This window comes from Tamandua tetradactyla, chromosome 16 (genome assembly GCF_023851605.1).
Source record: "Tamandua tetradactyla isolate mTamTet1 chromosome 16, mTamTet1.pri, whole genome shotgun sequence".
NCBI lineage: Eukaryota > Metazoa > Chordata > Mammalia > Pilosa > Myrmecophagidae > Tamandua > Tamandua tetradactyla.
In genome coordinates this window covers 60,659,766-60,675,458 of record NC_135342.1, presented here as the reverse complement: position 1 = coordinate 60,675,458, position 15,693 = coordinate 60,659,766, and positions in this window count along the sequence as shown.

Below are 15,693 nucleotides of genomic sequence, written 5' to 3'. Positions count from 1 at the left end.
AGAGGGGAAGGAAATGGGGTGGGGACTCACAGCAGGCAATAGCTCTCTCTGCAGTAACTCTCTCCCCTAACTCTTCGCCCGTAGACTTCTTTACAAAGCCTTGAACGGCTGAGAGGTTCAGGAATTGTGGAAATAGTTCCCACACCATTTTCTAGAAAATTCTCTCGCGCTGGTGTGGCATGGAGGCTTCATGCCCACTGTATTTTGGGGTCTCTGTCGACTTATCAGTATCCCCTCCCCATAACACATCATTGTTGGCAAAATAGCTGTGAATGACGTGGCCTTGCTTAAGGTCATTGAATGACATGGGGTAAAAGCTTTAAAGCTGCCTGCATCCTTTGACCAAGAAAGTCCCATCTGGGAGATGGTCCAGAACACACACAAAATTGTTTACATTGTGAGCATCCTACAGTTTTGCAGGCAATACCTCGCCTCAACACAATCAGAGGGGATGAGTGAAGGGATGCTGTGTCTACAGAATATGACATATGCTACACAGCTGGCAACAGCATGTTCTAGAAGATCTACAGCAACAGGTGGCCTAGTGTGGAGGTTCTGAGCCAGGCCACCCAGGATTGAATTCCAGCTGTGCCACTGTATCAGCTGTGCTACCTTGGGAAAATCACTTAACTTCTTCAAAACTGGTCTTCCTCATCTGTAAAATTAGTGTAATACTAGTATTTATCTCCCAGGGCCGCTGGTGATGTAAAACAGGTAAGGCCTACCGTGTCAGTGATTGTTCCGAGCACTTTGGAAGAGGCTGATATGGTTCAATGCATTGAAAAAGGCAGAATTTGATATTGTATATTGAATATGACCAGATTAGCCATGGGATGTACACACCAAGATATTCGAAAGATGTCTAGAGGAACAGTCACGAAGGATGGATGCCAAAATGATGTCAGTAGTTGGCCCAGGGTTGCAAGGTCTTTATTAACTTCATTGTCTTTTTTTTTTTTTTCATTTTTCTGTAATTTCCGTATTTTCTTTAATAGCATCAGCGGAGAGTTAGCCATCAAGGGAGGGACTGGCAACGTTTAAAGGGTCAGGGATGGGAGGACAAGCAGGGTAGGACCAGGGAAGGAAACGCTGTTGGCAGTTCCATCTGGCCTGGACCACATCCCTCTCTATGCTGACAGCCTTCTCCTCTCTGCCCCACTCTGCCGGATTCCCCTGTGGGTCGTGGTCACATCACTAGGAGCATGGAGTCCCACCTGGGGGATGTGAGGGAGCTGCTTGCCTCCGTAGACCAGGCCCTGATAAAGTTGACTTAGCCACATGCCCCAGGCACCCTGCAGTGCGTCACTCAAAGTGAGGGCAAACTGGAAAGTGGGGGAAGGGGTAGGCGGAGATGGGGAAGGCAGACACGACAGTGGGTCCACCTGCGAGCTCTGGGAACCAGCACACACAGGCTTCCCTCCCCAGCTGTGTGGCTTCTGCGTGGGCTTCCCTGGGCCGGTCCTGCTAACACTTGGCTCCATTCCTGCCACTTCTTCCTGGGAAAGGGACAACCTTTCACCCGGCGTAGGTTGAAAGCAGTTGTGCCAGGTCAAGCACCTCAGTCAGGTGCTCAGGATACATAGGAGCCCAATCCAAGCTCACATGGATGTGGGGATGTTAACTGGGCAGCCGGGGCAGCCAGGTGGGAGTAAGCATCGGACTGCAGAAAGCCAGGCTGTTATTGCCCTGAATTTCTTGGTCGACTTCTCTTGAGAACAGTCCCCAGGTACTTGCTGAACAAAGGGAAAGAGGAGATGTTCTGGAATGAGCCTTGATCTCTGAGGGTGAGAGATGTGAACTCCAACACCTGCTTAGCTTGGGACCAACTGGGTGTCCCAGAATACCTTTCTGAGCCTCGATTGTCCCACCGGTAAAATGTTAGCTAGGCACGGCTGAGTCTGAGGGTTGCTGTCATGACAAAACAAGTTGCTTTTAAGTACAATGGGCAGGACTGCACCGGGCAAAACTGAGCATGGTGTGAGGCTGTGATGTATGTGTATTTCCCCCGTGTTTGTGGCTATTTTACCATTTAAGGTGGAAGCTGTAAATTATAAAAGACAGAATAAATGCATTTTCCTCCTTTCATTGATTTAAAAAGCAATTGTATACTATAATAAATAGATAATGTATTGTTGGGCTAATAACACAAGAGAAATGTAATAAATCTGTAATATATTTACCAAATATATTATTTGGTAATATATATTTACCAAAGGAGGCGCAGGCACAAAGCGGCAGAGTAGGAAGTTTTGCATATCCCTCCCTCTACTAGAAAAATGGAAGAGCTGGAGAAAGAGCGTGGAGTGAACTAGGCGGTAATCCCGGAACCAGAATGGACACTTAGAACAGACAGGAGGGCCAGAGGAAGGAGGAGGCCGCCGGGAGTTCAGCTTTTCTAAGCAAAGGCGCAAACCGTTGACAGCCTCCAAGGTTCAGCCCCACAGCAGCTGCTGCGGAAATGGCTGCAGCAAAGCGGTCAGGTTTTAGGATTCTGGGAGCAGTTGGCCGGGGCCAAGCCGGCAGGGTAAACCTCCTCCCCTTAGCGTTGGGATGGAGGAGCAAGGTTGGCCTGGGGGGTGCGTGAGGGATCTGTGTGGAAGCTGGCCTCAGTTTCCACCCTCCAGGCAGCAGCGCTTCCCGCCTCCCGACGGCATCCACCTGGACCGGTAGAGTTAGTTTGCTTTCCCCGCTCAGTGTGTGGCCCTCGCTGGGCTGGCAGCTCCCCGAGGGCACAGCATAGGCTCTGGCCCCGGCTTTAGCCCTTTCTGCAGCCCTGGCTTCGGGCCCCACACCGGCATCTACGAGCATTTAAAGGCCCAGTGCACTTTTTCATCGTTTAGATTTCTTCTTTCTTTTTCTCGTGCCGTTTAGTCTGGCACATCCCCAGCGCAGAGGCTGGCCTCAGTTTCTCTCAGAAGCAGTGTCTTCTGGCCTTACAAAAGCATCTATGGGGACATAAAAGAGTAAGCACAACTCCTTTTCTTTTCTTTCCTTTTTGCTTTCTTTCTCTGTTTTATATTTTTGGGTCTGGTGGATCCCTGAGGGGCCAATAGGAATGTGGGCCTAGGTTTCAGCCTTAAAATTTTGCAGCTGCTTCTGATTTCCCACTAGCACAAACTGAGAGACTTGGAGAAGCAGTGCACTCCATTAGTTTTTTCCTAATTTTTTATTGCCTTTTGTGTGTGTGTGTGTGTGTTTATCAGTATTTTCTTTTCTTTTTCCTCTCATACACTCTTTCTTTCCTCCCCCCCCCCCCTTTTTTTCCTTCTTGTTCTTAGTCTGTCAGACAGGAGTGGGAGGACTCAATTTCCAGAGTGACTACAACATAATTCTCAAAATATCCATTTTTCACCAAGACTTCAAGACATAAAAGAGATAGGAAAGTATTGCCCAATTACAGGAAAAGAAGAATTTGACAGAAAATATTCTGGAGAATAGTCTCTGGAATTACTAATCAAAGGTCATAAAACTCTCATGTATAAGATCAATGAATTAAAGAACATGGACAAAGAACTAAAGGAAATCGGAAAAAATATTATGAATAAAATGAGAATTTTAATAATGAGATAGAAATGATAAAGAACCAAATGGAAATTATGGAATGCAGAAGTAGAATAACTGAAGTGAAAAATTCATTAGTGGGGTTCAAAAGCAGATTGGAGAAGGCAAAAAAGAAAAAGGATCAGTGAATCCAAAGATGAACCAAAAGAAATTTCCCAGGTTGAGGAGCAGAAACAAAAAAGAATGAAAAGCAATGAGCAGAGCCTGAGGGAATTTATGGGACAACACCAAGGGTGCCAATATATACATCGTAGGAGTTCCAGAGGAGAAGAGAGAGAGGAAAGGCCAGACTTTTTTTTTTTTTAAAGAAATAATGGCAGAAAGCTTCTCAAATCTGATGAAAGATGAATATACAAATCCAAGATGGTCAATAAACCCAAACAGATTGACACAGAGTACATTATGATCAAACTGTCCAAAGCCAAGGGCAAAGACAGAGTCTTAGAAATAGCAGGAAAGGGTGGGCCACAGTGGCTCAGCAGGCAAGAATGCTTGCCTGCCATGCCAGAGGACCCGGGTTCGATTCCCGGTGCCTGCCCATGTTAAAAAAAAAAAAAAGCAGCAGGAAAGAAGTGAAGTATCATGTCTAAGAGATCCTAGAGAAGATTAATATCCAATTTCTCAATAGAAACCATGGAAGCCAGCAGGCAGTGGGAGGACAAATTTAATGTGCTGAAAGAGAAAAACTATTACCCAAGAATGGTATACCGAACAAAGTTGTTCTTCAAAAATGAGAGAAAGTGTGGGCCATGGTGGCTCAGCAAGCAGAGTTCTCGCCTGCCATGCCGGAGACCTGGGTTCGATTCCCGGTGCCTGCCTGTATAAAAAGAAAAAAAAAAAAAAAAAAAGATGGAGAGTCCTGTACCTTAGAGCAGCTAGAAATAAAAGCCTAAAATTATGGAATTGTAACCCATACCAAACTATGAAATCTGTTCCAGAACTAATTGTTACGATGTACTTTGAACTTTATTACATTTTTGTATATATGTCATTTAAAGGAGGAGGAGTGTAACAGAGAAGATAGGATTTAACAAATGAGTATGACTGCTGAATCACTGCATTGCTATTTCTGATGGTCTCCAGTGTCTTGGAGCAGCCAGAAGAAAAAATGAAAAATCGTGTAACTGTAACACTTACCAAACTTTAAAATCTGTGCTATAGCTACTTGTTAAAATGTACTTGGAAATTTATTGCTTTTTTGGATATATATTATATTTCACAATTAAAAAAATAATAATAAGCGAGAGGGCCCAGCCCCAATCAAGGAAGTGGAGTGAGACATTTCAGGGCTCCAAACTGCCACAGAAGCTTTGATCAACCAGCAAGAACTGGTAGAAATATCTTTCTCGGAGCTTCAGAGAACAGTTAAAGGACGAAGAAGAGAACTCACACAGATCAACCTAAGAAAGTGTTTTCTTTCTCTTTTCTTTTTTGTTAGCTCTTGGCATTCCAGGAAAGCTCTGTCATAACACGAGCTGGATTCAGCTTTAAGGATAGGATGCCCCAGAATCTAAATTCCAGCAATAATACATTAAAATATAAAAATGTCCAAGTTTTAACAAAAGATTATAAAGCAAAGAAACAGGAAGCAATAGCCCAGACAGAGGAAAGCATTACGAACTGCCAATGAGGAGGAATAGACCTGGAGCATACCAGACAAAGACTTTTAAAAAATGGCCCTAAATATGTTCAAAGAGCTAAAAGAAAACATGGGCAAAGAACTAAAGGAAGTCAGGAAAACAATAAGTGAATGCAAACAGGATATCAATAGAGAGGTGGAAATTATGAAAAGAAATCAAACAGAACTGAAGACCACAGTAATAGAAATTAAAAATTCCCTAGTACGGTTCAATAGCATATTGAAATTGTCAGTAGAAAGAATCAGTGAACTTGAAGATGAGACAATTGAAATAATTCAGTCTGAAGAGCAGAAAGAAGAAAGAATGAAGGAAAGTGAAGAGAGCCTGCGGACTCTTCGAGACAGCATCAAGCATACCAGTATATGCCTTGTGGGAGTGCCAGAAAGAGAAAAGGGGGCAGAGAAAATATTCAAAGAAATAATGGCTGAAAACTATTCAAATTTAATGAAAAACATGAAGTACATATCCGAAGCACTTAATAAACTGCAAACAGGCTAACCCCAAATGGACCCACACTGTGCCATATTATAATCCTACTGTCAAAGGCCAAAGATAAAGAGAGAATTCTGAAAGCTGCAACAAAGAAGAAATGTGTCATACATAAGGAAGCCTCTTAAGATTAAATATCATGTTAATAACAGAGAAAAGTGTGTGAGTGTGTGTGGTATATGGGAAATCCATATCTTCTGCATGATTATTCTGTAAACCTATAGCTTCTCTAATAATAAAAAAAAAATTTTTTTAAAGACTAAATGCCAATTTCTCATCAGAAACCATGGAGGCAAGAAGGCAGTGGGAAAACACATTTAAAGGGCTAAAAGCAAAAAATTGCCAACCAAGAATTCTCTATCTGTCTGCGCTGTCTGACAAAAATGAAGGAGATTAAGACCTTCCAAGATGAACAAAACTAAGCGAGTTCATCACCACTGCAAGAGATGCTAAAGAGAGTTCTGCAGGTTAAAAGGAAACATATCAAAGCCACGTGAAGAAATAAGATCCCCCGTAAAGATGATGACATGGGTAAATATAAATGTCAGTACTATCGCGTTTTTAGTTTGTAACTCCACTTTTTACTTCCTACAGACTCTTAAAGAAAATGCATGAAACATAATGAGAAATTAGTGGTTTTGGAGTCACAATGTATAAACATGTAATTTGTGACAAGAACTTCATAAACTTGGGAGGGCAGAAGGAAAAGCTTTGATGAATCACTATAATGTTATTTCTTTTGGCTTCTAGTATTTTAGAGCAGCTAGAAGAAAAAATTTGAAACTGTGGAATGGTAACCCATATGAAATCTGTTTTGTAACTACTTGTTAAAATGTGCTCTGGAAATTATTTTTTCTTTTTTTTAAATATATATTTCATGATGAGAATGTTAAAATATGAAGAATAAATAAATGAATACAAATAGAAAGAAAGAAAAAAGAAAAGAAAAAGCTTTGAGTATTCCACTGAAATTAAGTTGGTACCTAAGCAAATGAGAATGTTATGGATTTAGAATGTTAAATTTAAGCACCATGGTAACTACAAAGAAAATATTGGAGAATAAGAATATTGTGGTGCGACAGTGGCTCAGTGGCAGAATCTCCCCTGCCATGCCGGAGACCTGGGTTAGATTCCTGGTGTCTGCCTATGCAAAAAAACACAAAATAAAACAACAGCAAAAGAAAACTCATAGAAGCAGAAATTAGAGTACAGGTTGCCAAGGGCAAGAGATGGGGGAAGAGGAGTTAATGCAAAATGGGTGTAAGATTTCTTTCTGGGGAGATGGGAATGATAAGTAATGGAAGGGGATGAGTGTACTGTGAATAGTTAATGTGATTACTCCACTGAGTAGTATGCCTAGAGTGGCTGAGATGAGAAAGTTTATGCTGTATATACATTCCCACTATTAAGAAAATAGAAAGAGCAACTGGAGAGACAATGGCAATTAAAGGCAATATGTGATCCTGGGCAGGATCTAATAAGGGAGGAAAAAAGGTTCAATAGGATATTATTGGGTGGTGTGATGGTGGCTCAGTGGCAGAATTCTCACCTGCCATGCCAGAGACCTGGGTTCGATTCCCAGAGCCTGCCCGTGCCAAAAAAAGGACATTATTGGGACTGATGAAAAAATTGGAATAGAGACTGTATCAATGCTACATTTCTTAAACTTGATAACTTCACTTAAGGTAATTATATAAGTGAATATCCATATTCTTAGGAAATGTACATGACAGTATTGTGTTCAAGAAGCAGGATACGTACACTCAAGTGTTCAGAAAATGGATTGGTAAATAGATGGACTGATAAGTAGAGTAGATATTTTGCCACATTCATTTTGTCATAGCATGGTAGATAGATAGAATGATAGACAAATGAATGTGGCAAATATTAAAATTGGTGGATCTGGGTGTCGGGAGGGAGCACAGAGGGCCATGCTGGAGTTTTCTCTAAGGGGTTTGTGTGATTTTTCTAACTGTCCTGCGAGTTTTAAAGTATTTCAATATAAAAAGCTAGAAAAAAAAAAAAAAGAAAAGAAGAGAGAGATAAATTAAGACATTTCCAGACAAACAAAAACTGAGGGAGTTCATTACCCCTTACAAGAAATGCTTGAAGGGAGTCCTCCATGTATAAAGTAAAGGACACTAGACAGCATCTCAATGCTGGATGAAGATCTGTGATGTATGTAACTATATGGGTAAGTATATATGCCATTATTATTTCATTTTTCATTTGGAATGCATAAAACAAGTGTGATACTTTGTTACTGGACACAGTGCATAGACATAATTTGTGACATGAACGACATGAGAGAGGGGGTGGAGGGATATGGGCACCGTGTATCTGTAGGCTATTGAAATCAACACAAACTAAATTGTAATAGATTTAGTAAGGTAAATGCAATACCTATAGTAACCATAAAGAAAATATCTTTTAAAAGTCTGCACAAAAGGAAAGGATAAGTGATTCAAAACGGTTCATTATAAAAGATCATCTAAACAAAAAGAAGGACAGTCATGGAAGAAAAGGGTGACACAAAAATGGATAAGACAAAAAATAATTAGCAAAATGGCAGAAGTAATTCTTGCCTTATCAGTAATTTCCTTAAATGTAAATGGATTAATATCTCCAAACAAAAGGCAGAGATTGGTAGACTGGATAAAGAAACATGACCAACTATATGCTATTTACAAGAGACCTACCTTAGATCCAGAGATACAAAGAGATTGAAAGTGAATGGATGGAAGAAAGTAGTTCATGCAACTAGTGATCAAAAGAAAGCAAGAGTGGCTTTATTAATATCAGACAAAATAGTCTTCAAGTCAAAAACTGTTACAAGAGACAAAGAAAAACAGTATATATATTGATTAAAGGGTCAATTCAACAAGGAAATTTAATAATTATAAACATATGCACCTAACAGCAAAGCACCAAAATATATAAAGCAAATGTTGACAGAATCTGGAGGGAGAAATAGTTTAATAATAATAGCTGGAGATTTCAGTACATTACTTTCAACACATTTAAACAAAGTATCAATAAGGAAATAGAGGATCTGAACAATGCTATAAACTAACTATTTCTAACCAATGTATATAGAACACTTCACCCAAACAGTGGAATACACATTCTTTTCAAGGGCACATGATCACTTTCTAGAATAGACCATAATTAGGGCACAAGGGAAGTCTAAATAAACTTATAAACATTCATGTCATAAGAAGTAACCTCTCTGACCACAGTACAATAAAACAAGAAATCAATAATAGACAGAAAACTGGAAAACTTGCAAATATGTAGGAATTAAACAGCATATACTACCAATATACATCCAATGGGTTAAATAAGAGATTACAGCAAAATTAGGAAATACTAAGAGACACATGAAAACAAACATACAACATACCAAAATTTATGGGACGCAATGATGACAGCGTACAAAGGAAAATTTATAGCTGTGAATGCTTAGGTTAAAAACTGTACAATGGAGGTGGGTGAGAGGAAAGCTGTATTGCGATAAGGAAATGACTATGGATAGTAGAGTAATAATTATTAGAATGTATTTTGCATATATGTAATAGGTATAACAGTAATACTACAAAAAGGGGGGAAGGAAATAGAGCTATACAGAAGTAACAGAATATATATATATATATATATATATATATATAAGAGTAATGTAACATATATATTACATATATATATAGAGAGAGAGTAACAATCTGGAGACTGATTATGAAAAGTGAAAATGTATAGTCCTAGAGTAACTACTAAAAAATAACTCAAGAAATATAGTGAAAAATAATTAAATGTTTCATTATAAACTATTTCCTTAATGTAAAAGAAAGCAGTAAAATTGGATAGTCACATGCAAAAGAATGAGGTTGGACCCTTAGCTCCCATCATATGCAAAAATTAGCTCAACATGGATCAATGACCTAAAGATAAGCACTAAAACCATGAAATCCTTAGGATAAAACAGGGGAAAATCTTCATGACCTCAAGCTAGGTAACGAATTCTTACTTATGACACCAAAAGCATGAGCAAAAAGGAAAAATAGATCATTTGGATTTCATGAAGATTTAAAAAGTGTGTGCATCAAAGGACATTATCAAGAGAATGAAAATTTAGCCCTTTGATACTTGCAGAGTTATATTTTTACTGCTGCTATAACAATGAATTTTAAATGTCATCTTGAAATAGAAGTATGTAAAGTGCTAATCGGAAAGCAAATGAGGACTTTAAATGTGTAAAGAATTTGTTTATTTTCTCTGTAAGATTCACAAATGCTAAACAAAACACATTACCTGTATTGAAGGTGATTAGTGATTTATGAACAAGTTAGTTTGGCCAGGCATTACACACGAATTTGACATACTACCGAAAGCTTTGTTGTGCTCATCTAATGTTCTTGTCTGACTTTACATTCCATGGCGATGATATGGTAAATGTATTAAAGTTAGTGAACACGTTAAAAAAAAATGGGCAAAGAAGTTGAACAGAAATTTATCCAAAAAAGATATACAACCAATAAACACATGAAAAGATGCTCAACCTCATTGGTCATTAGTGGTATGCAAATCAAAACCATAATGAGGTATTATTTCATACTCACAAGGATGGCTATTATTTTTTTTAATGGAAAATTATAATTGTTGATGAGGATGAGGACAAATGGAAACCCTCGTGCGTGGCTGGTGGGGATGTAAAATGGTTCAGGCACCTGGAAGATAATTTGGCAGCTCTTCAAAAAAGTTGAACTTGGAATAACCACATGACCCAGGAATTCCACTCCTAGGCATATAACAAAAAGAACTGAAAACAGGAACTTATATAGATATTTGTGCACCAATATTCATGACAGGATAATTTACAATAGCCAAAAGGTGAAAACAACCCAGGTGTCCATCAATTGATAAATAGATAACCAAGATGTGTACATACGTACAATGGAATATTGTTCAGCCACAAGGAGAAATGAAATGCTGGTCCATGTTACAATATGGATAAAGCTTGAAATATTATGCAAAGTGAAATAAGCCAAATACAAAAGAACAAATTGTAAGATTCTGCTTTTTTATGAAATATATAGAATTAGATGATCCATAGAGATCAGAATGTAGATTACAGGTTACCTCAGGGGCTGGGGTGAGGGTGACATAGAAGTTATTTCTTAATGGGTACAGAGTTTCTGTTTAGGATCATGAAAAAGTTTAGGTAATGGATAGTGGGGATGGTAGCCGAACATTGTAAATGTAGTTAAGGCCATCGAATTGCACACTTAAAATAGTTAAAATCACAAATTTTATGATATATACATATATTTTATATATATATACTACCACAATAAAATAAAATAAAGCAGTAAAGAAGGAATAGAGGAACAAAAAAGACATGAGACACATAGAAAACTGTGGTGATGGTTGCATATATCTATGAAACATACAAAAACAATTGAATTGCATACTTTTTTGGGGGGTGCATGGTCTGGGACTAGAACTGAATTGCATACTTTTAATGGGAGAATTATACGTTATGTGAATTATATCTCAATAAAGCTGTTTTTTTTAAAAGTGGCATTAATATAAAAAATACTGACTATACCAATATTTTGGCAAGGATTTGGAGCAACCAAGGCTCTTGTTGCATTGCTGATGAGGTTATAAATTGGTACAACCATCGTGGAAAACCATTTGACATTATCTGCTCAAATTGCAAAATGACACCCTATGACCCAGTCATTCGACCTTTAGGTAGGTAGATACTGAACCGAAATGTGTCCCTGTGTTCACCAGAAGACACGTGCTAGAAAATTCCCACCAACACTTTTCGTAATAGCTACAAATTGGAAACCACCCAATTGCCTGTCATTGGGAGACTGGGGAAATATGTCGTGGGAGAGTCACACAATGGAACACTCTGCAACAACAAGATCGAACGATATGCAATGACACACAACACCTTTGATGAGCTTTGCAGGTACACTACTGAGCCCAAGAAGCTTGATACAAGAGTATATACTGTACGGTTTCATTTATATCCCCTTGATACTGAATCACATGCTGAATGATGCCATTTAAGTGGGCAAAACTGATGTATGTCCTGGGGAGTCAGGATGACAGCTGCCTTCTTTAGGAAGCGGCAAGGGGGGAGGTTTTGGGGGCTGGAAATGTTCTATTTATGGGTCCAGGTGTGGGGTACACACTGGTGTGTTCCTTTTGTGGAAATCAACCCAGCCGTATGCTTATGCCTCGTGCACTTTTTTGTACATATTTTATGTTTCCATATAAAAGTTTTCTGAAAAAGCAAAAACAAAAGGAAAGGGGTGACTTTTGTGGCTGGAGGGGCTCCTGACAGCACGTGACAGCAGGAGGTGCTGCCAGAATCTCTCAGATTTGTCCCCACAATAGGACAGGATATCATCTGGGGGGGCGCGGGAACAAAGGTCTTGGATCTGAAAACGATCAGTCCCTTCAAACGGAACCTTCTACCACCATATAGTGAAGCAATGTTGGCTCCAGAAGAGGGAAGGGTAGGGAGGGTCTGGGAGCTCTGCAGCCCAGGGGTATTCAGGGAGTGTCTGAGGGGTCTGGGAGAGGCCCCAAGTTGAGGGGAAGTAAGCCTGGGACCCTTTGGGGACACGGTGGGGTGCCGGGATGACAGAGCCCGCAGTTGAGCTGAGGCTGTGGCCAAGCCCACCCACCTGCAGCCACCATCCACGGGGTTGGTCTCACCTGCGCTCTGCCCCTGCCCCCTGCCCCCACAGGCCGAGGCCTCCTCACTGCTGGAGCTGGCATCGATGAATTCCCTACCGTCTCCCCTGCTGGCCTGAAGGCTCGCAGGTTTCCTTGACAGCACCCCCCTGCCGGCCCATACTCCCTGGACCTGTACCTGACTTGTTTTTTAGTTCAACATATTTACTATTTTTTTTTAAACATTTTTATTGTGAAATATAACATACATGCAAAAAAGCAATAGTTTTCAAAGTACATTGTAGCAAGTGGTCATAACTCACATTTCAGGTTTTTCCTTCTAGCTTCTCCACGATACCGGAGACTAAAAGAAATAACAGTATAATGATTCAATTGTCCTTAGGGGTAACTAAGCCCATTCCAACTTTTTCATGCTGGAAAGCGGTGTCGATAATATGGGATAGGGGGATGGAACCAGCTGATGTTCTGGAGAGGCTGGGCCCTTTGGGTTTAAGGACTTCTCTGGCCGAGGAACCCATCTGGAGGGTGTGGTTTTCTCAAAAGTAATCTTAGTGCATGCAACCTTTGTAGAATCTCAGATGGAGCTCTAGGTGTTCTTTAGAGCTAACAGAAATGGTGTTGGTTGGGGTCTAGCAAACTAGGGTAGATAGCGATACGTAGCCGAAGCTTGTGTAAGAATAGCCTCCAGAATAGTCTCTCAATTCTATTTGATCTCTCTCAGCTACTGACACCTTATATTGTTTATTTTTTTTTTGTATAACATAACATATATACAAAGCAAAGAGAGAAAAAAAGCAACAATTTTCAAAGCACACTTCAACAAACAGTTACAAAAAAGATCCTAGAGTGTGTCATGGGCTACAATTCATCATCTCAGATTTTTCCTTCCAGCTGTCCCAAAACACTGGAGGTTAGAAGAACTATTAATATAGAGATTCAGCAGTCATACTCATTTATTAAATTTCATTTTCTGTTATACCTCCTCCTTTTTCCCGTAATCCTTCTAATCTATAGGGATCTTTGGGCAATGCCTGTTCTGACTTTTTCACCTTGAGAAGGGGTGTCCACACTAAAGGATAGGGGGATGTAATTGAGAATCCTAGAGACACTAGTCCCTCTGAGTTTCAGGATTTATTTGATTTAGGAACCCTCTGGGAATTATATGTTCCAGGAAAGCAAAGCTAGTGTATGAAACAGAGTCTCAGTTTGAGCCCGAGGTGTTCTTAAGAGTCAACAGGATTTGGTGAGGCAAAATAAGCCAGAAACAAAAGAGCAACTATTGTATGATCTCATTCAGAAAATACTTACAAGAAAACTGAACCCTAGACTGTTAACTCTTACAGCAGTCACATTTGGTCCGGAGTGGTAATTGTTATTTCTGGATTTTGAGAGGCTGTTTTATTGATGTATAACTTGGTATTTAGTGATAAGAATGAAGCCAATTGGGTCGGGATTCAGGTAATTCAAAATACAGGGGTAAGGAAGACATCGCCTGTATTTTAGACCTTCAACTACTCTTGAGACCAAAGGAAGAAAGTTTTATTAGGTGCAGAACCTAAATTTTCTGTAGCACATAATCTAACTCAACCCGTCTGGAAAGATCATTTAAACAACAGAAACACAGGGAGCCCAAAATAAGAATGAGAGCGTAACCATTCCTGTCAATCCTAAAGAGTAACTAGGGCATTATAGAAGATTCTACAAAGTTTCCATGCACTAAGGTAGAACTCTCCAAAGCCTGCAACCTCCAGATGGGTCCTTGAACCAGATAAGTCCTGAAATGCAGAGGGGCCAGCCTTTCCAGAACATCAACTACTTCCATCTCCCTATTCCATATTATTGACAGCCCCTTTCAACATAAAAAAGTTAGAATGGGCATAGCCCAAATACCCTTAAAGAGTGGGAGAAAGATCAAAGGTGATGGTGGAGTTATAAGGAAAAGGTAAGGTTTAACAGATGAGTATAAGCACTGAATCATTATGCTGGTATTTCTTTTAGCCTCCAGTACCTTAGAGAAATTAGAAACAAAAACTTAAAATTGTGAAATTGTAGCCCATACCAAACTCTGACATCTGTTCTACAACTAGCTGTTGTGAAGTTCTTTGAAATGTATTGCTTTTATGTATATTTATGTTATTTAAAGAGAAGGAGCAGTATAACAGAGAAGGTAGGATTTAACAAATGAGTATGACTGCTGAATCATTATATTGACATTTCTATTGGTCTTCAGTGTCTTGGAACAGCTAGAAGAGAAAATGAAAAATCATTTAAAGTTTGGGAGCCCATTTTTTTTTTTTAAAGGAAAGACAGAGAGAAGGAAGGAAGGAAGAAAGGGAAACATCTTTAAACATTTTCTTGTTTTTATTGTATTCTGTTTCTCCGTATTTGTTACATGGGCTGGGGCCGGGAATCGAACCGAGGTCCTCCGGCATAGCAGGCAAGCACTTTGCCCGCTGAGCCACCGCGGCCCGCCCCTGGGAGCCCATTTTAAAGCCCAACTTTAAAATCCATTATATAGTTGCTTGTTAAAATGTACTTGGAAATTTATTGCTTTTTTGTATATATGTTATGTTTCACAATAAAAAATAAAATAATAAAATAAATAGAATAATAACAAATAATATGTAAAATAAGAAGCAAAAATAATCAATAAAATATAAATAACAAAAACAATTATACTACTAATAAAATATATAGAAAAATATATTTAAAAAAAGAAGACGGGAAAAAAAGAATATTAGGAAAAAAATAAAAACCTAAGCAGATAGGGAGTTAGCCGGCACTGATCGTTTCTTCCCAGCAGGTGGCGTGCCTGAGGCTCCTTCTCCTTCTGGCCCACCCTTCCCGGACTGCAGCGGTTCAAACGGCGGGGTGGCGGTTGGGCAATGGGGGTGGGGGCTTCCAGACTCCTCTGATTTTTCCATGCTTGGGTGAGGGTCCTCCCACAGCAAAGCCGCTTGGGCCCAGGATGTCGGCTCAGGGAAAACGTTAGTTCCACCATCTTAGGTACCCTTTACTGCCCCTTGTGAGTCCGGGAGGGGAGGTCATGTCAGAACCTCCCTGGTCCAGAATTACCCTCTTTCTCTTTGACCCCAGACCCAGCTGCTGGGCCGGTTCTGAACCCCAGGCTCCTTCTTTCTCTAGGGCCTCTTCGTCCTGCGAAGTGGCCTCTGAAGACACCCCACCCTACTTGCAGACGTGTCTAAACATGTCTAAAGCCCAATACTGGACCCAATGGGGCCTCAGATGCCCTGATATACCAGAGGGAGCCAGGAGACTTGGGAGAGGATTC